Here is a 22,692-nt window from a genome sequence, read left to right as displayed (position 1 = left end):
ACAACAAGGGGTGGTGATGGACAGAGTCTCTGAATTAAGCAGAATACTCTCACCCAGTCAAGAGATCAGGGCTAGATCCAACACCGTTTTTTAGCTCATTGCACCATCCCAGTTTCAGAACCTGGCTGTATGCAAATTAGTCTGTCCCTGGCCCAGTGCATCATGGGAACAGGGCAGACCAGACTACAAAAGCCAATTCTTACACTGGGAAGGAAACAAGCTTCCGGGGACCGGTTTCTGGCATTTCAGCCGTCTTCGGCCCGGCTTGCTTGAATCCTGATGGTGCAATGAGCAAGGGACTCACATCTGAGTATACCCTTCCACGCTTAGGGTGGACAAAATAATTTACAACAAGGGGTGGTGATGGACAGAGTCTCTGAATTAAGCAGAATACTCTCACCCAGTCAAGAGATCAGGGCTAGATCCAACACCGTTTTTTAGCTCATTGCACCATCCCAGTTTCAGAACCTGGCTGTATGCAAATTAGTCTGTCCCTGGCCCAGTGCATCATGGGAACAGGGCAGACCAGACTACAAAAGCCAATTCTTACACTGGGAAGGAAACAAGCTTCCGGGGACTGGTTTCTGGCATTTCAGCCGTCTTCGGCCCGGCTTGCTTGAATCCTGATAATGCAATGAGCAAGGGACTCACATCTGAGTATACCCTTCCACGCTTAGGGTGGACAAAATAATTTACAACAAGGGGTGGTGATGGACAGAGTCTCTGAATTAAGCAGAATACTCTCACCCAGTCAAGAGATCAGGGCTAGATCCAACACCGTTTTTTAGCTCATTTCACCATCCCAGTTTCAGAACCTGGCTGTATGCAAATTAGTCTGTCCCTGGCCCAGTGCATCATGGGAACAGGGCAGACCAGACTACAAAAGCCAATTCTTACACTGGGAAGGAAACAAGCTTCCGGGGACCGGTTTCTGGCATTTCAGCCGTCTTCGGCCCGGCTTGCTTGAATCCTGATGGTGCAATGAGCAAGGGACTCACATCTGAGTATACCCTTCCACGCTTAGGGTGGACAAAATAATTTACAACAAGGGGTGGTGATGGACAGAGTCTCTGAATTAAGCAGAATACTCTCACCCAGTCAAGAGATCAGGGCTAGATCCAACACCGTTTTTTAGCTCATTGCACCATCCCAGTTTCAGAACCTGGCTGTATGCAAATTAGTCTGTCCCTGGCCCAGTGCATCATGGGAACAGGGCAGACCAGACTACAAAAGCCAATTCTTACACTGGGAAGGAAACAAGCTTCAGGGGGCTTTGTGTGTTATATCTCTGAGCTTGTATTGATAGGATTGCGAGATTGTATAGCGCTGAGATGTCATGCCTAACAAGAGCCGCGAAGCGCTCCCTACAGTAACCCATGCACATCCCTCTTCAGAACCCTCAGTAACCATGATGCACAGTTTCCTTCGATGGCCCCTGCATAGTGTCTCCACTGTACTCCTGCACATCCCTCTGTAGACCCTTGCACAGCTCTCTGCACAGCACCAGGAGCTCCCTAGGGTCTCTGCGAACTCTCTGCAGTAAACTTAGATAGGATCTGCACAGCAGGTGTGGCTACCATATGTGAGGGGTTGTGTCCTTGCCGGGTAGAGCTGAGCTTGGGTGGGCCCCCTCCCGGGACCCGTTAGCTTTGAGGTGCATGCACAGGGGATGAGGATGGAGGAGTCCTGTGAAGTTTAAATGCGTATGGATAGCAGGTGGGGTGTTAGGAGGTCCGAGTACAATTTTTGGGGTAGGGGTTGAATAATGGTAGAATGTATATGGTAAAGGGTGGGCTTAGTGCAGGGATACCATGAGGGGGCGCTTTTTGGGAAGCCAGATGCTCAGTTTAGGAGTTGCGAAGTAGTAACTTGCTAAGACGGCATACAGGAAAATGGTCGCTGGTTAAAGCTGTATCAGCCACGGTAATAGGGCTGGGGAGCACAAGGTTATTACAGCAGACAATAGCAGCAAAGCAGGACGAGGGGAATGCTGTGGGTTCCACTCCATCCTCCCCACCCACAGATCACCCACCTGACTACACCATGCTTGTTTCTTGGCGTTGCTGCGGATTTCTTTTCTCCTCTTCAGCGGAGCTCCACTCCCAGGAATACAAAGTACTGCAGGGGTCGGTCGGAAGGAAGCACTCCCGCGGTCCACGTGTCTCCACCGCTCTCGCCCTCGACTCTCGTCTGGGGAGCCCCTCTCCAGCCCCACAGACAGTTCAGACCAGCACACGGCGCCTTTTGGTGCTTACTGCAAATGATTGTCACTGCTTGTGACAGTTCTGCACTTAGTTGCATTTTAACCCCTGGACAAGCTTAAGTCTTGAACATAGCCACAGGATTGTGGGCTTCTATTCATAGTCAACAGGTGGTAACCACCAAAATGCGTAACACGCTAGGTATGGGAACACATAGTGGAGTGGTGTGGCTCACTGGTTAGAGGCGGCAGACCCGGAAGCAGAGGACGGCCCTGGACCAGGGTTCAATTCCCGACGTGGCAGGGTCGTGAACCAATATCAGCGGACTCGATAATTCTCGCCTCGGTGCCTACTCTAACCAGGGATCACACTCGGCAACTCTGGGCATTAGCTTGCCTCATCTCCACAACGGCCCCCCACAAACGCCGGGGATGCCTGGTTTCACCTTGGAGATACCCAGTAGGGACCATCTCACAGGGGAAGCCAGGACGGGTTCCCCAGCGGTCTATAGTGCAGAGATACTCATTCGGGAGTCGATTCTAGCGCTTTAGAAACCCACAATTTATAGAGAGAAATACTGCTTATCAGCTGGAAATTATATTGTGCGTTAATATAATGCATGGCTAAACACTTATAAGGTCCCAAATGCACGACTGATTTGCATTGCAAATGCTTGTTTATACAGTTAAAACCTCAGTAAATTCAACCAACTAATCAGCCCATAGGAGGAGCTTTAGAGTGTAAACCTCCAGCCTGGGAGTGCTTGAAAACACTGAGAAATTTCTAGAGGGGCCCTGAATTCTATGACCCTGAAAAATTAGTGTCAGTCCTTGGAAAACAAAACTCTCAAGGCGAGAGCTTGTGGACTCCTACAGCACCCCCCACTCTCCCTTAATTATGTTGGTGGTGCCCCTGCCGTGGTTCACACTGGGGGTGATGCGAGGAGTGGCGGCGAAGCCCCACGTACTTCTCAGTGACAGAGAAATGGCAAAGGTTGCCATTCTTTAAAATACCATACCTCAGGCCACGTGGGCTGATTTTGACAATCCCGGGCTCATTTGAGCTCTAGTTGTGTGCTCTAGCCACAGGTCTTCTCTTCTCCAAAGCAGTGCAATCCTCAGAGAGCTGGTTTTCTTGGCTCCCTGCACCAGCCTTGCTTCTGGTCTTGGTATCTGGGCACAAAAGTCCTGGGCTTTTCCCCAATTGGTCCTCAGATGGTGTAAGGGGGCCTCCTCACTGGCCCTTGGGGAGGCCCCCCGGTCCTGGGGTCACGTGAGGATCTCGAGGTAAGATATCACTTAGGGTTTATGTACAAAGCAATACACTCACAAAAACAGGACAACTGGCAGACGAGCTCCACATCTCAAGAGATCTTCACACACAAGTTCAGGTCTACAAATGCAAGGCAGTGATCCAGAGCGGTCAGCAGGAAAAGAAAAAGGAAATATGGCTTACCTGTGAACACGTGACCATGGAAATGGGACAAGGTCCCCTTGAACTTCAGGCCCGGCTCTGTGTGCAAACCTACCTGTTTAAAGGGTTATGCCCATGAAGTGGAAACTCTTAACCTCTTGAGTGCTCATGACGAGGTCAGCTCGTCATGAGCCACGGCGCTCCGATGCTCATGACGAGCTGAGCTCGTCATGACCGCGCCCGTTAGATGGAACGCTCGCACGCTGGGCTAATTCCCCTGCTGTGCTGAGCGTTCCATTGGAACGGGCGTGGTCATGACGAGCTCAGCTTGTCATGAGCACCGGAGCCCCATGGCTCATGACGAGCTGACCTCGTCATGAGCACCGGGGTGTCGTGCGCGCCGCCCCGCCCCCCCCCCCAGCACAGTGGGGGGAAACAGCTCCGCACGGAAGGAGCTAAGTCTTAAGTGATTGATGACCCTCATTTTTGACTGGCCAAAGCCCAGCCCAATCCTCCTGCGGAAAACAATTATACTTGTAAAACATTGATCACCTGAGTTGGTAAATTCATACCTTCCATAAGTCTGGTGCTTAACAATTCATATTTTATTATTTCGATGGGGTCAGGAAATATTCCACAGGTGGACAAGAATAAGTTTTTTGTTCTTTATGTTTTTTGAACTGCTGGAATTAAAAATCCCACCGTCCATGCATAGTTTTCCTCTCACGATTTGAGAAACCACTATTCCAAGAAGGTATGGGGAAACCAAGCCATTCTTAATGGCCACCCAGGATGCCAATCACAATGGCCTGAACACAGGGAGAGATCTGATTTGTGCAATGACAAACATTCAGATTGGCTCAAAACACCAAAGATCGTCAGCCATTCTGACTTGTTGCCTGTTCATCAATCGGAATTCCGGCCTTGAGGAACAAAGGGTTGGATGTATCAACGGGATTTTTAGTCGCAAACGCTGTGATTCGCAAAAAAGCAGCGTTTGCGACTAAAAATCAGGAAACGGGATGTATGAAGGAAATGGCCATGCAAAATTAAGGAATTTGTGATTCATTAACTTTGCGCAAGCATTTAAGGAATCGCAAAAAGCGATTTCTTAAATGCTATGTAAGAAACATTTTAGTTTTGCGAATTCACCTTAAGAAATTGCAAATTACCACCAACTTCAAGTTGGTGTTAATTTGCGATTTTCTGATTTTAAAACTTTTTCCAAACTGCAAATGGGGTCAGAAACCCACAATGAATCGCAATTTGGAAGGGGCATGTTAAGGGCATTCTTTCCAAATTGCGAGACTGTAACATATGTTTAAATGCTTTGAACCATAATTCTGGTCACAAACCTGTGATCTGTTACTGATTCTCAAATTGGGGTGGAAACTGACTTGGGGAGGTGAAATGGTTGACTTTGGACCTCTTCCCCTTCGGAAATCGATGTGGCAACTTCAGGGCGAAGAGGCAATGATACAGGGGACCACTGGGTGCTCTACTGAAGTTTTCAAAAATACAAACTTTTTTCTTTTTAAAGCAGCACTTGCTCCTTTGAAGATCTTGGGTTGCATAAAAAATACAAGGTTTCCTGTTTTGGGAAGCAATCAGAGGGACACTGCACTGCTGCCAGTTGGAGGCCACCATCGCTGTGATCGTGACCAATCACAGGGAGTTGCAATTAGTGAACGGCCTAATTGAGAATAATTATGCACATCATTTTGTTACCCGGTGATTCAATATTTTGTGAACTGACCTTTTCGTACATGGACCAGTTTGCCTTTGCAAAAAGTCGAAGCTCATCTAACAACCAATTTTTGCAGAAATGTAATCTTTGTGCAAAGGGCCGCCATTCTGTGTGGTAACTGCTCTGATTGGCTCACTTACCCAGTTTCTTAACAGGCTATTATGAGGTGCCAGGGAAGCGCAGATTGTGACGCCATTGTTGAAAATTAGATTTGGTTGGGCCTGGCAAATCAGAAATTGGGTTGTGATCAATTCCTTATAACAGAATGTTACCTTCCTTGTATTTCCATGACTCAGGATCTGGATCCCAAAAATGCAGATGTGTCCAGTAGTGAGCATTCAAAATGCACAGCCATGAACATTATGGTTCTGTCCACCCCACATAGCCAGGTTCTATCAAAAGATCTCAGCTGCCCTTAGATGACATGCCAGTGCCCTCCAAGTGTAGTTTAAAAAAAATATATATATAGATATATATATATATATATATATATCTATATATATATTTTTTTTTTCATTTATTTCAATCCTCCATCCGTAACTAGTATGTAATAAATTGTAACGCCTCGGACCACCACAAACTGAAGAGTCAGAAAAAGCCATCAAGTATGTCTCAATGTAATTTCTGTTGAACAGACCTTTGGCATTAACATCCCGTGCAATCCACAAATACATTTTAAATGCTGAGATGGATAATAGATTAAACATCTGTTCCACTTCACCAATCCTTGAGCACACTCCGCTCTGCTACTCAACCGTCAAACACAAATTCACAAAAGAAGAAAGTTATTTGAATATTTTTGATTACTAAACAACTTTATTTCAAAAGGTACAAACCTCCAAATTAGTCATGCACATCCTGTGCTTTCTTAAATTTTGCATATCATAAGTCACATTTAGGTAACATCAGTCATACAGTACACTTTATTTAATTTCCCTCAGTCATTTCAGCAGCCTTCAGCCCCAGTTATACATTTTTGTAAACATGTGTGCGGTCCAGTGGAGGTTGTCGCTGCAGCATCCCAGACATTTCCAGGTCGAATGCTTCATGATGACTCTGCAGGAAACTCCTATAAGCCTGAAGGAGGTGATCCCAGGACCAGCTAGCCATTAACACCCCTGCAGACATTGAAGTGTTGGCGACAACACCAGCATGTTTCCGTGGCATTCGTTCAGAAGTTGCATTGTTTCGTCGGCTTGTTCATAAAATCTTCCATCGAAGGACCACAGAAGGGCACAAGACATCCAGGATTTGCACTTCATATGGATTGCAGTTTGCAATCTACAAACATCAGGGTGTAGATTATCCAGTGATTTGCAAAGCTTCAGGAGAAGATGTTCAATGAAGTGGCTTTTGTAAAAATTAAAATGAAAAAAAGGATGGGTCCAGTTTTTTCCAAGGCAATATTCAAATCACTTTCAACTGCAGGGCACCAGGTGTTTGGCATGATGTTTTACTTGCCCACATTTTAAATCTATGGTGACAGTATAATCCAATTTTGAACAATATTTTATTTATGGAAACCCTGAGAGATGACTCACTAACCAGGAAACCTGAACACTGATGTCCCGGGAAGGATTATCTATCTCGGATGAACTGCTGACGACCTTGAATGAGACCTGATGGCTGTGTTCATCCTCACTGCTATGACTAGGGTGGAAGACAAGCCCCCCTCACAGTGATAAACCCTGGAACCAAAACCTTTCTAACTCTCGACTCTCACTTCCTCTTCCACAGCAGGGCTCTCCAACACTCAGTCTGATCTGTCAACTCTCAGGCATGAAGCAGGTCTTAGCTACACTGTTAGCTGCTTTAAGAGTGCTGGTTAGAAGCCATCTGGACCTAGTCCAAAGGTTGTTTCTATAATTGCAAAATCCATACATTACTATAGCCTTATAGCCCGCCGTAGCGGGCTATACCGGCTATTAAAGGCCCGCTGAATCGTTAAAGGCCCGAGCCGAAGGCTTCGAGAAGCCTTTGTAGAACATTGGAATGTTGCTCTGCGGACCTTTACCGGCCTGTAGAAGCATGGAGCACTCCATTGTCTGCAATGGAGCTCCCAACATTCCAATGTTCTAATACACAGTAGTTCGTTTTTTCTTTGAAGTGAAACGTGTAATCACTAAAAATTAAAGAGTTTGTTAGTTAACAAATGGATCTTTCTGATGCAGTTTGTTTTCCACTCATGGTCGCCTGGAGTTTAGGAAAAAACACTGAAACCTTTTTTTGAAGTGGATCATAAAATCATTTGTTTATGCTGATGACGTGCTTATTTTTAAATATGTGACACATTGTATTGTACTGTAATTGCATTTATATAGCGCTTACTAACCCTGACGAGGCGTCAAAGCTTTTTTCGGCGAGTAGCGCGCTACTCCGGAACCAATAAAGGATTAGTACTGAGTTAGTATAGTGAAATATGAAAGTAATTTGAGTGGTGGATGGGTTAGTCAGTTATTTCAATTCAGGAGGATAGTGGAGGGATGGAAGAGGGAAAAAGGTTTGCATTTATATAGTGCTTGTTACCCCTGATGGGGTGTTAAAGTGCTTTTTTCGGCAAGTAGCACACTACTCCCAAACTCAAAAAGGATTAGTGGTGAATTAGTATAGTGAAATATGAAAGTAATTTGAGTGGTGGATATTACTCAGTTATTTGGATTGAGAAGGAAAGCGGAGGGATAGAAGAGGGAAAAAAGGTTAGCATTTATATAGCGCTTGTTACCCCTATTTGGGTTTTGAAGCACTTTCTTGGTGAGTAGCACGCTACTCCAGAACCAATAAGGATTAGTGGTGAACTAGTATAGTGAAACATTGAAGTAATTTGAGTGGTGAATATTAGTCAGTTATTTGGACTGAGAAGGATAGCGGAGGGATAGAAGAGGCAAAAAAGGTTTGCATTTATGCAGGCACTGCCGGTCCATTTGGGCATAGAGTCCACCCCCCCCCCACCTTTTGCCCCGTATGAACAGTGTCTGTCAGGCTGAACAAAGGTCAGCCTGACAAACACTGTTCACTTTCAGTTCAAGCAGCCAGGAGCCAGACATGTGCATTTAGCGCATGTTCCTAGCTGCCTGTACTGAACATTGCTGGGCTGAGAAAGTCACAGTTCCTGTGGGCATGAACTCCTCAGCTCAGCAAATGTGCCTGAGGCCCTCCCGTCAGTGACGAGGGGTAGCGTCACTGATTGCCTCGCACCTGGGCGCTACAGTTTTACGCCCTGAAGCGCCCAGGGTCGAGTTTCAATCAGTGACAATTCATCACGGAGTGAGGTGGGGTCACCGGTCTCACTGACCCCATCTCACTGTGGTGACGTTAGGTCAGCCAATGAGGGAAGGCAGCAGTCCCAAACATTCTAGAATAGTCGAGGCAGTGCAGAGCTGGCTGCAGGTAAAAATGTGTGTTTTTTTCCTTTTTAAATTATTGTGTGCGTGCGTGTATGTATGAATGTTTGGGAAAGAGTGAATTGAATTGAATTGAATTGAAAATTGATTTATATAGCGCGATTGCTGCCCAATGGGTGTCCAAGCGCTGAGCATGTAGACAGAGCTGGGCAGTGCGAAGAGGTTAGAACTCAGTAGACCTTGCAAACAGAAGCGTTTTAAGTTGTTTGCGGAAGGAGAGCAGGTTCGAGTTGGACCGGAGATGTAAAGGGAGTGCGTTCCACAGTTTCGAGGCGTTTAGAGAGAACATCCTTCCTCCGGTCCTAGCTCTCCTTACTTTGGGAGTCACAGCCAGGAAAGCCTCCTTAGAGCGAAGATTTCTGGTTGGGTGGTAGTGGGTGACTAAGTTGTTACTGATTGCTGGGCCTGTCTTCCAGAAGGCCCGGTGGGCAATGCATAGTGCCTTAAATGCCACTCTTTGTTTCACTGGCAGCCAGTGCAAGCTTTTCAATCCGGCTCTGGCTGACTGGGTGCGTGGGATCTGTAGCAAGGTACGGGCTGCACAGTTTTGTACCACCTGCAACTTTCGTAGAGTCATCTCAGGGGCTCCCACGTATAGGGCATTGTTCGAGTCTAACCGCGACTGGATCAGGCCCTGTACTGCCACCTGTTTAGCCTCCATTGGCAGAAGAGGAAGAACTTTCCTCAATGTTCTGAGTAAACCAAAACATGTGGCGGATAACTTAGTGGCCTGAGTGGAGAAGGAGAGATTTTTGTCGAGCCATACTCCTAGGCTTTTTACACTCTCCTTTGTGGTAGGAGGTGTTCCCAGGCAGGCGGGCCATAGGGAGGTGAATGATACTGGGGGGGCTGGGCCCAGGAGCATGAGCTCCGTTTTATCTCCATTAAGTTTTAAGAAGGAGGATGTCATCCAAGCCTTGACATCCTCTAGGCATTTCATCAGGCCTTCCGATGTTTGCCTATTACCCTCTTGAGCCACGGAGACCACTAGCTGGGTGTCGTCGGCATACGATATAATTGTAATACCGTATGGTTCGACGACCCCAGCCAGTGGTTTCATATAAATATTGAACAGCGCAGGGCTCAAAGACGAGCCCTGCGGCACCCCACAGCTCAGTGATTTCCTGACTGACGCCATTTCCCCGTCAAAGATCTGAAAAGATCTGTTGGTCAGGAAGGAATCGAACCACCTTAGTGCGTCGCCTGATACTCCGATGTTACGTAGACGGTTCAGCAAGATGGAATAGCTGACCGTATCAAAGGCCGCACTTAGGTCAAGGAGGATCACTGCCACTGATCCTCCTTGATCTAGTATCCTGCGGGCTTCCTCAGTGACCACTAGCAAGGCGGTTTCAGTTCCATGCTTAGGTCTGAAGCCCGTTTGGGTCGAATCCAATAGCGAGTTGTTTTCAAGAAACTGTACTAACTGGGTATTTATATATTTCTCCAGAACCTTGCTTGCCCAGGGAAGTAGTGAGATGGGGCGGTAACTGGAGTGGTCTTCTGGATCAAGATTGTTTTTTTTTAACAGTGCCCGTACCATGGCTCTCTTCCATACGGAGGGCACTGTGCAAGAGGAGATGGAGGAGTTTAATAGGTCCAGTATCACAGGCAGGGTGGCTTGACTTGCCTGAAGCAGAAACTCTGGTAGAGCTGGGTCGCGGGGGGAGCCTGATTTGACTTGGCGTGCTAATTGGTAAAGGGTATCAAAATCTAAAGGGGGGAAATGTTCTAATTTTGGCTGATCTGGGGGGGTGAGGTGTCCCAGAGATGTTTTGTCGGATATTCCTGGATTGGTGGCTGCCGTCGGGAAGGAGGAGTAGATCTGGGTGACTTTATTATGAAAGAAGTGCGCTAGCTCATTGCATTGTTCTTGTGTTTTTGCTAAGGGGGGGGCTGTGTTCACTATAGTACATTTTTTTACTAGGTGAAAAATTTCCCTGGGCTTGGATTTGGCTTCCATAATTTTATCTGCGAAGTAGGTGGCCTGGGCAGCCCTGACCCCATCTCTATAGGCCTTTATTGCCTCTTTATGTTTGGCCTTTTTTTCAGGTAGGAAGTCTAATCGCCACGCTCTCTCTTGTTTCCTACAGAGGCGTTTTTGTTCTCTTAAGGTATTTGAGAACCAGGGTGATGATTTGTGCAGCTTCTTTGAGATAGATCTCTGAAAGGGCAGAATCGTATCCAGTGAGTCCCTGATCTAGTCCTCGTAATTCTTGTTTGCTAAGTTGGGGTCTGGGCAGGGGGGGGGCGAGTGGAGTCTAGGTTGTTAATCCAGGACTCCATAGACAATTTTGCCCAATTTCTCTTCATTGAGACCTGGGGGGTAGGCAGGGGGGGTCTTGCCGGTGAGCCAGGTAAATGGGACCAGAAAATGATCCGACCAAGGAAGGCGAATGGGTTGGCCCACCATCAGCTCGGTACAGTTGCTAAAAATTGGGTCGAGTAGGTTACCCTTTTCATGAGTGGGGGCTGGGACCAACTGAGTTAGTTGTAAGGCTGCTAGATCATCTATTAGTTCCATGGCAGTATGATCTGTGGGGGAGTTGAAATGGTAATTAAGGTCTCCTAGAATCGTGTAATTAGCGGAGGTCATGATTCGTTTGGCTATGATGTCTGGAAGAGATCTATAGAACAACTTAGCCGGCTCTGGAGGGCGATATATCAGTGTGCCGGAAAAGGAGCTGTTCGCAGTGAAGTCTATGCTGAATGCTAGGCTCTCGCACTCAGGGATAGTTTCAGTTGTGGTGCGACAGCGATACTGGTCTTTTAATAGGATAGCCAGGCCTCCTCCTCTCCCTTCAGTCCGATCTAGTCTATAGATTTGGGAACCGGGGGGTAAGGCTGAGATTATGTCTGGCTCCGAATGGGATGTAAGCCATGTTTCTGTTAGAAAAATGGCGTCTGGCTTGCGCTCTTCAAGAAGTAGGGCGATTTGTGTGCTGTGCCTTGGTAGTGACAGGCAGTTTAGCACATACATATAGTATTCCTGCGTCGCGGCGGACGACGTAGTGTTATGAAAGTGATGTTGACATCCGTGGCAACGAGAGGGGAGGTCACCTGGTGAATAAATGTGAGTACAGTGTGTAGCCGCCGCAGTTCCTATGTTGTGAATCTCTGCAGAGCTGTACGTCCTGACCTTTGTTGCATGGGAGCCAGGGGTTATGGCCCCTGGTCCCGTAAGGTCGCGGACGGGCGCAGACGGGCTTGCCTTTGGCGCGGCTTCGGCGCACCGCCGGCGCGCCCGCTGCGCCTCCTGGAACAACACATTCTTTTATGACAGGGGAGAGGGGGCGTGGCCTGGGTCAGTGGGCGGTGCCCAGAGGTCACGGCGATTTCCCTGCGACCCGCTGCAGCGCCTGACTCGGCTGCGCGGGGAGGAAAATCACGGGGGAAGCAGGAGGTCGAGTAGTTTTAAAACACAAGTTATCACAGTCACAATTCTAAAATGTAATCTTTTAAAAAAGTCTTCTGCTCTCGAGTAGTTTTAAAACACAAGTTATCACAATCACGATTTTTAAAATGTAATCTTTTAAAAGTATTCTGCTCTCGGCTACAGCCTCAAGAGCTCAGTCTAGTGCGAGCGCTGACCAAAAGCGCGCCTTAAATAGCAAGGGGGCGTGGCCTGGGTCAGTGGGCGGTGCCCGGAGGTCATGGCGATTTCCCTGCGACCCGCTGCAGCGCCTGACTCGGCTGCGCGGGGAGGAAAATCACGGGGGAAGCAGGAGGTCGAGTAGTTTTAAAACACAAGTTATCACAGTCACAATTCTAAAATGTAATCTTTTAAAAAAGTCTTCTGCTCTCGAGTAGTTTTAAAACACAAGTTATCACAATCACGATTTTTAAAATGTAATCTTTTAAAAGTCTTCTGCTCTCGGCTACAGCCTCAAGAGCTCAGTCTAGTGCGAGCGCTGACCAAAAGCGCGCCTTAAATAGCAAGGGGGCGTGGCCTGGGTCAGTGGGCGGTGCCCGGAGGTCACGGCGATTTCCCTGCGACCCGCTGCAGCGCCTGACTCGGCTGCGCGGGGAGGAAAATCAAGGGGAAGCAGGAGGTCGAGTAGTTTTAAAACACAAGTTATCACAGTCACAATTCTAAAATGTAATCTTTTGAAAAAGTCTTCTGCTCTCGAGTAGTTTTAAAACACAAGTTATCACAATCACGATTTTTAAAATGTAATCTTTTAAAAGTCTTCTGCTCTCGGCTACAGCCTCAAGAGCTCAGTCTAGTGCGAGCGCTGACCAAAAGCGCGCCTTAAATAGCAAGGGGGCGTGGCCTGGGTCAGTGGGCGGTGCCCGGAGGTCACGGCGATTTCCCTGCGACCCGCTGCAGCGCCTGACTCGGCTGCGCGGGGAGGGAAATCACGGGGGAAGCAGGAGGTCGAGTAGTTTTAAAACACAAGTTATCACAGTCACAATTCTAAAATGTAATCTTTTAAAAAAGTCTTCTGTTCTCGAGCAGTTTTAAAACACAAGTTATCACAATCACGATTTTTAAAATGTAATCTTTTAAAAGTCTTCTGCTCTCGGCTACAGCCTCAAGAGCTCAGTCTAGTGCGAGCGCTGACCAAAAGCGCGCCTTAAATAGCAAGGGGGCGTGGCCTGGGTCAGTGGGCGGTGCCCGGAGGTCACGGCGATTTCCCTGCGACCCGCTGCAGCGCCTGACTCGGCTGCGCGGGGAGGAAAATCACGGGGGAAGCAGGAGGTCGAGTAGTTTTAAAACACAAGTTATCACAGTCACAATTCTAAAATGTAATCTTTTTTAAAAGTCTTCTGCTCTCGAGTAGTTTTAAAACACAAGTTATCACAATCACGATTTTTAAAATGTAATCTTTTAAAAGTTTTCTGCTCTCGGCTACAGCCTCAAGAGCTCAGTCTAGTGTTGTGAATGAATGTGTTTTGTGTGTGTGTGAATGCATGGTTGCGAGTGTTATGTATGCGTGTGTGTGCGTGTCCTGTCTGCCCCTCCCTACAAAACTTACTGGCCACCCCTGCATTGATGTAGCGCTTGTTACCCTTAATTGGGTGTTGAAGCACCTTCTTGGCGAGTAGCATGCTACTCCGGAACCCATATGGATTAGTGATGAATTAGTATAGAGAAAAATTAAAGTAATTTGAGTAGTGGATATTAATCAGTTATTTGGATTGAGAAGGATAGCGGAGGAAAAGTAGAGGGAAAAGGTTTGCATGTATATAGTGCTTGTTACCCCCGATGGGGTGTTGAAGCGATTTTTGTTTTTTGGGGGGCGAGTAGCATGCTACTCCGGAACCCATTAAAGGATTAGTGTTGAATTAGTATAGTGAAATATTAAAGTAATTTGAGTGGTGGATGTTAGTCAGGGATGTTAGTCAGTTATTTGGATTAAGACAGGTAGTGAAGGGATAGAAGAGGGACAAAGGTTTGCATATTTATTTATATATATATATATATTTAAAAAAAAATAATCTCCTTATTATAGGACTGCAGGCACCCTTTCATCTAAGTATTAGGGCTACAGCTACTCTTTCATCTAATTATAGGACTACAGGCTCCCTTTCATCTAATTATAGGACTACAAGACCCTTTAATCAAATTATAGGACTACGGGCCCCTTTCATCTAATTATAGAACTACAGGCCCCCTTTAGTATAATTATAGGACTGCAGGTACCCTCATCAAATTATAGGACTACAGGCACCCTTTAATCTAATTACAGGACTACAGGCATCCTTGCGTCTAATTATAGGACTACAGGCACACTTTCATCAAATTATAGGACTACAGGCACCCTTTCATCAAATTATAGGACTACAGGCACCTTTTAATCTAATATTAGGACTACATGTACCCTTTCATCTAATTATAGGACTACATGCACCCTTTCATCTCATTATAGGACTGCAGGCACCCTTGCATATAATTATCAGGGCTACAGCTACTCTTTCATCTAATGATATGACTACAGGCTCCTTTTCATCTAATTATAGGACTACAAGACCCTTTCATCAAATTATAGGACTACGGGCCCCTTTCATCTAATTATAGAACTACAGGCACCCTTTAGTATAATTATAGGACTGCAGGTACCCTCTTATCAAATTATAGGACTACAGGCACCCTTTAATCTAATTACAGGACTACAGGCATCCTTTCGTCTAATTATAGGACTACAGGCACCCTTTCATCAAATTATAGGACTACAGGCACCTTTTAATCTAATATTAGGACTACATGTACCCTTTCATCTAATCATAGGACTACAAGGACCCTTTCATCTAATTATAGGACTGCAGGCACCCTTTCATCTAATTATAGGACTACAGGTACCCTCTCATCTTATTATAGGACTGCAGGCACCCTTGCATATAATTATAAGACTACAGGCACCATTTTACCTAATTATAGGACTGCAGCCCCCCTTTCATCTAATTATTTTACTTCAGCCACCCTTTCATCAAATTATAGGACTACAGGAACCCTTTAATCTAACTGTAGGACTACAGGTACCCTTTCATCTAATTATAGGACTACAGGCACCCTTTCATCAAAATATAGGACTAGAGGCACCTTTATATCAAATTATAGAACTACAGGCCCCGTTCATCTAATTATAGGACTACAGGCACCCTTACATCAAAGTATAGAACTACAGGCCCTCTTTCATTTAATTATAGGACTACAGGAACCCTTTCATCTAATTATAGGACTGAAGGCACCCTTTCATCTAATTATAGGACTACAGTTACCCTTTCATCTAATTACAGGACTGAAGGCGCCCTTTCATCTATTCATAGGACCACAGCCAACCTCTTGTTTAGCTATAGGACTACAGGCACGCTTTCATCTAAATATACAACTGTAGGCCCCCTTAAATCTGATTATTGTACTACAGCCACCCTTTCATCTAATTATAGGACTACAGCCACCCTTTCATGTAATTAAAGGACTACAGACACCATTTCATCTAATTATAGGACCACAGGCACCCTTTCATCTAATTATAGGACTGTAGGCCCCCTTTAATGTGTTTATAGGGCTACAGCCACCCTTTCATCTAATTATAGGACTACAGGCCCACTTAAATATAATTATAGGACTACAGGCACCCTTTCATTTAATTATAGGACTACAGGCACCCTTTCATCTAATTATAGGACTGCAGGCTCGCTTTCATCTAATTAATTGGGCTACAGCCACTCTTTCATCTAATTATAATTATTAATAGTACTACAAGCTACCTTTCATCTAATTATAGGACTACAAGCACTTTCATCAAAATATAGGACTACGGGCACCCTTTTGTCTAATTATAGTACTACAGGCACCCTTTTGTATAATTATAGGACTGCAGGTACCCTCTGCTCTAATTATAGGACTACATGCACCCTTTCATCTAATTATAGGACTAGGACCACCATTCCATCTAATTATAGGACTATGGGCCCCCTTTCGTCTAATTGTAGAACTACAGGCACCCTTTTATATAATTATAGGACTAAAGGCCCCCTTTCATCTAATTATAGGACTACAGGCCCCCTTTCATCTAATTATAGGACTGAAGGCCCCCTTTCGTCTAATTATAGTACTACCGGCACCATTTAATATAATTATAGGACTACAGGCCCCCTTTCATCTAATTATAGGACTACAAGCCCCTTTCATCTAATTATAGGACTGCTCTCAAAAGAGTGTCAAGAGAGAATGCATGCAGCAAAACTGGAGACATCAGCGATTGAGAAGATGACTATGAGGGCTTGCACTCTTGTCGTCTGTGTTACTTTCCCCCAGTTGCCTCGGTAGAGTCCTAAACCCTGGAGCCTACCAACAATAAATGTTTGCAATTCCATCTTGCGGCAGCCTCCCACCAGCTTACATCAAGCTGATGCTGTTGTAAAATTGTCCCATAGTGCCATTACCGGCAACTTCTCCCACCCCCAGTCTGAGCATGCAAGAATGAATAAATACACAAGACATATTTGTTATGAGGAAATATTGCTGCAGGTTTATTCCATACAAGAGTATGCAATATGTGGGTTATCTTACGGGTGATCCAAGGGCAGGCAGCTGTGCCTACCTATGCTGCTCGCTCGCCTGGCGAGCCAGGACTGGGGGGACACCCCGTCCGTGCTACCTTGCTGATCCTCTTCCGGATCATGTGACACGTTGGTCTCTTCTACTCACGCCCTTTTCAGGGCGGAGCGTAGCAGGGCAAACCCCTGTTGGTCAGGCCCCCAACTGCCCGAAAGACTATCGCGGCGCCATCGCGGTTTTCCAGGAACCTGCCCTGAGGCTCCAGGTCTTTGGCTCTGGCACCCCTATTGTGCTGCGCAGAGGTACCCTTACTGTACCGGACTACTGCAGAGGTACCCGTACTGTACCAGTCTGCTTCCAGATCGCCCTGTAACACCACCTGCAACACAAAAGGAAAACATTAAAACATTGAAAGTGCCCTGCCCACCAGCCTGCACGCCTGGTTTGAGGTGGGGTGGGAGACGGTGAGGCTGGCGAACAGAGACTGCCAGGAGGGGTGCGAGAGGCTTATATGCCTCCGTACCACCTGGCGGACAGGAAGGATGTCACATTGGCGACCTGGCGAGTGGGGTCCTGTGGGAGCCCCCAAAGACTAGAGCGGCGGTGGGCAGTGCCAAAATGACACTAAAGGGCCGCCCTGCTGGATTGGGCTCCTGCGGGGGCCTCGGACAGCTGCATAGGGGCATTACCGGCAACTTCTCCCACCCCCAGTTTCAGAATGCAAGAATGAATAAATACACAAGACAACTTTGGTATGGGAAAATATTGCTGCAGGTTTATTCCATACAAGAGTATGCAATATGTGGGTTATCTTACGGGTGATCCAAGGGCGGGCACCTGTGCCAACCTATGCTGCCCCTCCAACCTGGTGAGCTTAGCAGGGCAAACCCCCGGTTGGTCAGGTCCCCAACCGCCCTAAGGACTAACGAAGCACCGTCGCGGTTTTCCAGGAACCTGCCCTGAGGCGCCTGGTCTTTGGCTCTGGCACCCCTAGTGTGAAGCGCAGAGGTACCCTTACTGTACCGGTCTGCTGTAGAGGTACCCTTACTGTGCCAGTCTGCTTCCAGATTGCCCTGTAACACCGCCACAGCTCTGAATGAGGCTACCGTCGATGACAGAGCTCCCCACAATGAGCTACACCGTCACCTGCAACCTGCTATCTTTCTAGGGCCTTGTGCATGTCCAGTGGAAAGTGTCCATGCTCACCTGTGACAAATGCATCCCCTGTTTGTTAACCTGACCTAGGCGTACGCCTGGATGGCAATGGTGACAATGGGCCCCATCTTAGCAAAGTGACCTTTATGATTTGTCTGAATCAGCTCGTGCCTGATGAAACCCAGGCCGCTCTGGTCTGCGAACATAGGCCATGAATCACGTAACAATGATTTGCATGGCTTCCAGTGACTTGGTAAAAACAGAACTAACATATAGTGAATAAAGATGAATTGCTCTCTGGATGTCTTGCAGGTTACTTTAATCAGCCTGTCACAAAGTAACCTTTCCCTGCCAGCCTGAACACGAACTGACTACAGCATTGAAATCATGACATTCTGTTGGAACCTTGGTTCGTAGGGTTCCGCAGCATAAACACAAATATGACATAACACTACACACCTTACCTTTCCCTGCTTCAGAATGGCATAGTATGGGTGGGGCGTGGGTGTCCCTGTGTATCCACCTATGTATTTTGAAGCAAACTCTGATTTACTAAAGTCTGTAAACCTATCTTTGTGCCAAAATTGTGCACCTATCAGATAATGGGGTAACAATGAGAAATTTATTTTAGTTCTCCTTCTTACCTCCTTTTTGCATGTGTGCTGCATTTTAAAGCACACATACATAGAGGAATATGAGTCTATGGATAGTTATTGTACAGGAAGGTACCCCTTCCTCCACAAGAACTATTCTGCCCACCACAGAGGCACCCATTCGCCATAGTGCATGAGTGTATGCGTTGGCAGCCACAAGTGCGTCAGTGCAGAGAGAGACCTGAATAGCGACGCATCATTGTAAATATGGCGCAGTTCAGCTCTTTCCCATTCACTCAACTGAGCGTACCAACTTGCTTTGTAGCTCTGTGTTGCGTGAACTGCTGGAAAATCTGGGCCCATGTGCCCATCATTTAGTAACTGTAGTTAATATAATGTCTAAAGCCTACTGCCAAAGCTCTGCTAATATCTCGATTTCAGCACTGCACATGCAGTCCCCACCTTAATGTGCTTGCTATTCAACCTCATCCCCGACTGCTCTTGCGTACATATTTCACATGTTTCTCCTGCACGCATCTAACTCACTGCTCACGCCTATTTGCTTCCATAGGAACATCTTCATGACCCCATCCACAAACAACACTATCACAAAACTGAATTGTAACATCCAAAAGGAGGCAGACGGCTTAATCGAGTTTTATAATTAAATCATTCTTCAATAGAGTTAATTTGATTTTTAAAGAAATCGATTACATTAAAGCTTTGGAGAATTTCCAAGTCAAAAAAGTATTGCAGGGTCAAGTTAAAAATATTATAATTGTTTGGCCTCCTCGTTATTGTTGCAAAAAGCAAATAATAAATGGACCATATGAAACTAAATTACAATACAGACAAATGAGGTTCACAGCTTTCTTGCAAAGACCTCACGTTGGTCAATTTAAGAGAGAGCGGAACAACAGAACAGCAAGAAGTCCTACGCTCTAATGCCCATGCAGTAAAAGTGGTAATGGATCTCTTTACTTTCTTAACCCCTTTGCTGCATTCGCCGGCCAACGGCCGTCGCAAGCACTACCTCTGTTGTGCTCCGCACGTCTGTTGGCCGACGCGGCCGCGCCCACTCCGCTAAACGGCCGCATCGCGGCAGAATTGCAGCTGCGGTTAAGCGGTAACGCTTTCCCTTGCAGCAGAAGTATTAACAAAGACCTATCGAAAGGTGTATAGTGCATGATATGTCCTCTAAAGCTCGGATTTTTGCACAACGTATACCGGAAGTATTAACAAAGATCTATAGCGACCTGAAATTGCGCTTTTATTTAGCTTTTAATTTGCGGCCCGCCAGTTTGGACTGAAGGATATGCAGTTTAGGAAATAGGGTAATTGTAACATGCAGCCTGTAACACGTTCACCCCCAGACTTCATTGCCTAACCAGTAGTTTGCTTGGAGGCCCCTTTGCAGAGTTGTTGAGAAAGAGGGTTGGGCCTCCGACTAGGTCCTAGCATTCCTGCTGTGGAAGACTTACTGATGGCAACAATAGGGTTGCACTGACAGACAAGGAGCTGCATGTTTAACAGCTCCCTGTCTGTGAGAGCACTGCCGGGTCCCGCAGGAGGAGGAGAGTCAGCAGGTCCCTAATAGTCCCTGAAGCTGCACTGAGGGTCGTCCATGGTCCCAAGGGGAAAAGACAAAAAAGGAGCAAAATAAAGGTCAGAAACAAGCAGAAGGAGGCAGAATAGAAGTCAGAAAGGAGCACAAAGAGGCAAAATAAAGGTGAAAAATTAGCATGAAGAGGCAGAATAGAAGTGAAAAACAAGCAGGTATGTCACTAATGAGCAGAGACAGAATAAAAGTGAGAAACAAGCAGAAAGAGGCAGAATACATGTCAGCAACAAGCTGAAAGAGGCAAGAAAAAGGTCAGTAACAGCAGAACGAGGCAGAATAGAGGTCCGAAACGAGCAGAAAGAGGAAGAATAGAGGTCAGAAACTAAAAGAAACAGGAAGAATAGAGGTCAGAAATGAGTAGAGAGAGGCAAAATAGAGATCCGAAATGAGCGTAAAGAAGCAAAATAAATGTCAGAAATCAGAATTAACAGGCTAGATAAAGGTCAGAAATAAGCAGAAAGCCGCAAAATTAATGTTAGAAATGAGTAGAGAGAGGAAAAATAAAGGTCAGCAACAATCTGAAAGAGGCAAAATAAAGGTCAGAAGTGAGCAGAAAACATAGAAAACTAGTGGTGGGCAGTAAACTATGCCTTGCTGGCGCCATACGGGAAGTTGTGCCAATCTGCTCGAAATGTGCAGTTTTCCAAAAACTCCCCCAACTGCTGGCCAAGCAGAGTTTACCGGCACGCTCACCCCTAGACTTCATCCTTGGCTCCCAACAACCCTAGACAGCCAAGGGGACTTCAACCCTCACACAGTAGTGCACCAGATGTCTTGTTTGCAGAGTAGTTGAGCAAGGGGCGGGGTCTCCAACAAGGTCTCAACAATCCTGCTGTGGGGGACTTACTTGTGGCAACAATAGGGGTACTTGGACCCTAACGACCCTCAGCAGCCAAGGGTAATTGATCCCCAACCAGAAGTGTGTTAGGAGGCCCCTTTGCAGAGTGGTTAAGAAAAGGAGAAAAGCCTCCAACCAGGTCTCAGAAAACCCACTGCTGGGGACTTGTGCTGAAAATAGGTGTTCTTGGCCCCCAATGACCCCAATGACCCTCAGGGGCCAAGGGGAGTTCATCTCCCAACCAGTAGTGTTTGCAGAGTGTTGAGAAAGGGGGCAGGGCCTCGACGAGGATTCAGCAATCCCGCTGTGGGGCACTTACTTATGGCAACAATAGGGGTTCTTGGGCCCCAACAGCACTCAGCAGCCAAGGGGAGTTCATCCGCCAATCAGTAGTGCACCAGGAGGCCACTTTGCAGAGTGGTTGACTATGGGGATGCTAAAATGGGAAAAAAAGCATAATTGGCAGTTTTTCCATCACCAGGGCATATAATATATCTTTTATAATACCCCTGTGTATAGTTACATGGCATCCTACCCCTGGAGCACCTAGGAGAAACCTTAGGGGTGACATATGTAAAAATAAGGTAGCTTGAAACTTTGGAAGTACCTTTAATTCCAAAGTCTAATTTGCATATCATCTACTTTTAAAAGCGGCCTGCAATGCAGGGCTGCCTTTAAAATGACAACAGGTAACACAGCAGTGCACAATTAAGTGCATTAAATCTCCTGGGCCCCCAAACTTAAATGCACTACCATGTACTAGGAGCTTAAAGGTAGGTCGTCATACAAACTGTAATTACACCTAGCTACCATATGCCTTTTACACAGAGAACTGGGCCTGGGTCCGCTTAGTAGAGCCCAGGGCACAAACAACGTCAGTTACCGCCAGTATCAATCAAAAAATGGGGGTAATAAGGGCTAAAAGGATTTCTTTCTCACAGTGTGTTCAAATTGTACAGTCCACTGTCATGGCTTGGAATGTCATTATGTGGAGTGTTGAACTGTACAGTGGAGGAGAGTGTCATACACTGTAGTGTCGTAGAAGGTAGTGACGTAGAGTGGAGTAGAGTACAGTGGAGTGGCGTAGCGAGTAGTGAAGTAAAGTGTGATAGAGTAGAGTGAGGTCTCATTGATTGGAGTGGCGTAGCATGCAGTAGAGTAAAGTGTTGTCTCAGTGTACAGTGGAATGTTGTGTTGCAAAGTATTGGAAATTCTCGTAGAGTGGAGAAGAGGGCTGTGCAGTGAAGTGTAGCAGCATAGAGTGGAGTACAGAATTGTACAGTGAAGTGTACGCGGATAAAGTGGTGAACAATGTCTTAGAGCGCTTAGAGTGTAGTATAGTTTTGTAGAGTGGAGGGGCAAGGAGTGGAGGAGAGTGTTGTAGAGTGGACTATTGTAGAGTCAAGTGTAGAACAGTGGTGTAGAGTGGGGTAAGGTATCGTATAGTGGGGTAGAGTCAAGTGTAGTCGCTTGGAGTCATGTAGGATAGAGTGCAATCAAGTGTAATAGTGTGTAGTGCTATGTTGTGGAGTGGGATGGTTTGCAGTAGAGTAGAAAGCAGTACAGTGTACTGCGAGACTTTCTTTTTTAAACTGTGTTATAATTGCTGAGACTCATTTAGAGCTTCAGAATTAATTTTTTTAATTCCGTGTTTGAAGTCGAGTGACAGATTTCCTACACATTGCATTTACACTCTGTCTCCCCTGAATTTACCT

This window comes from Lissotriton helveticus, chromosome 2_2, assembly GCF_964261635.1.
Source record: "Lissotriton helveticus chromosome 2_2, aLisHel1.1, whole genome shotgun sequence".
In the NCBI taxonomy this organism is placed as follows: domain Eukaryota; kingdom Metazoa; phylum Chordata; class Amphibia; order Caudata; family Salamandridae; genus Lissotriton; species Lissotriton helveticus.
This window is presented reverse-complemented; position numbering follows the sequence as displayed.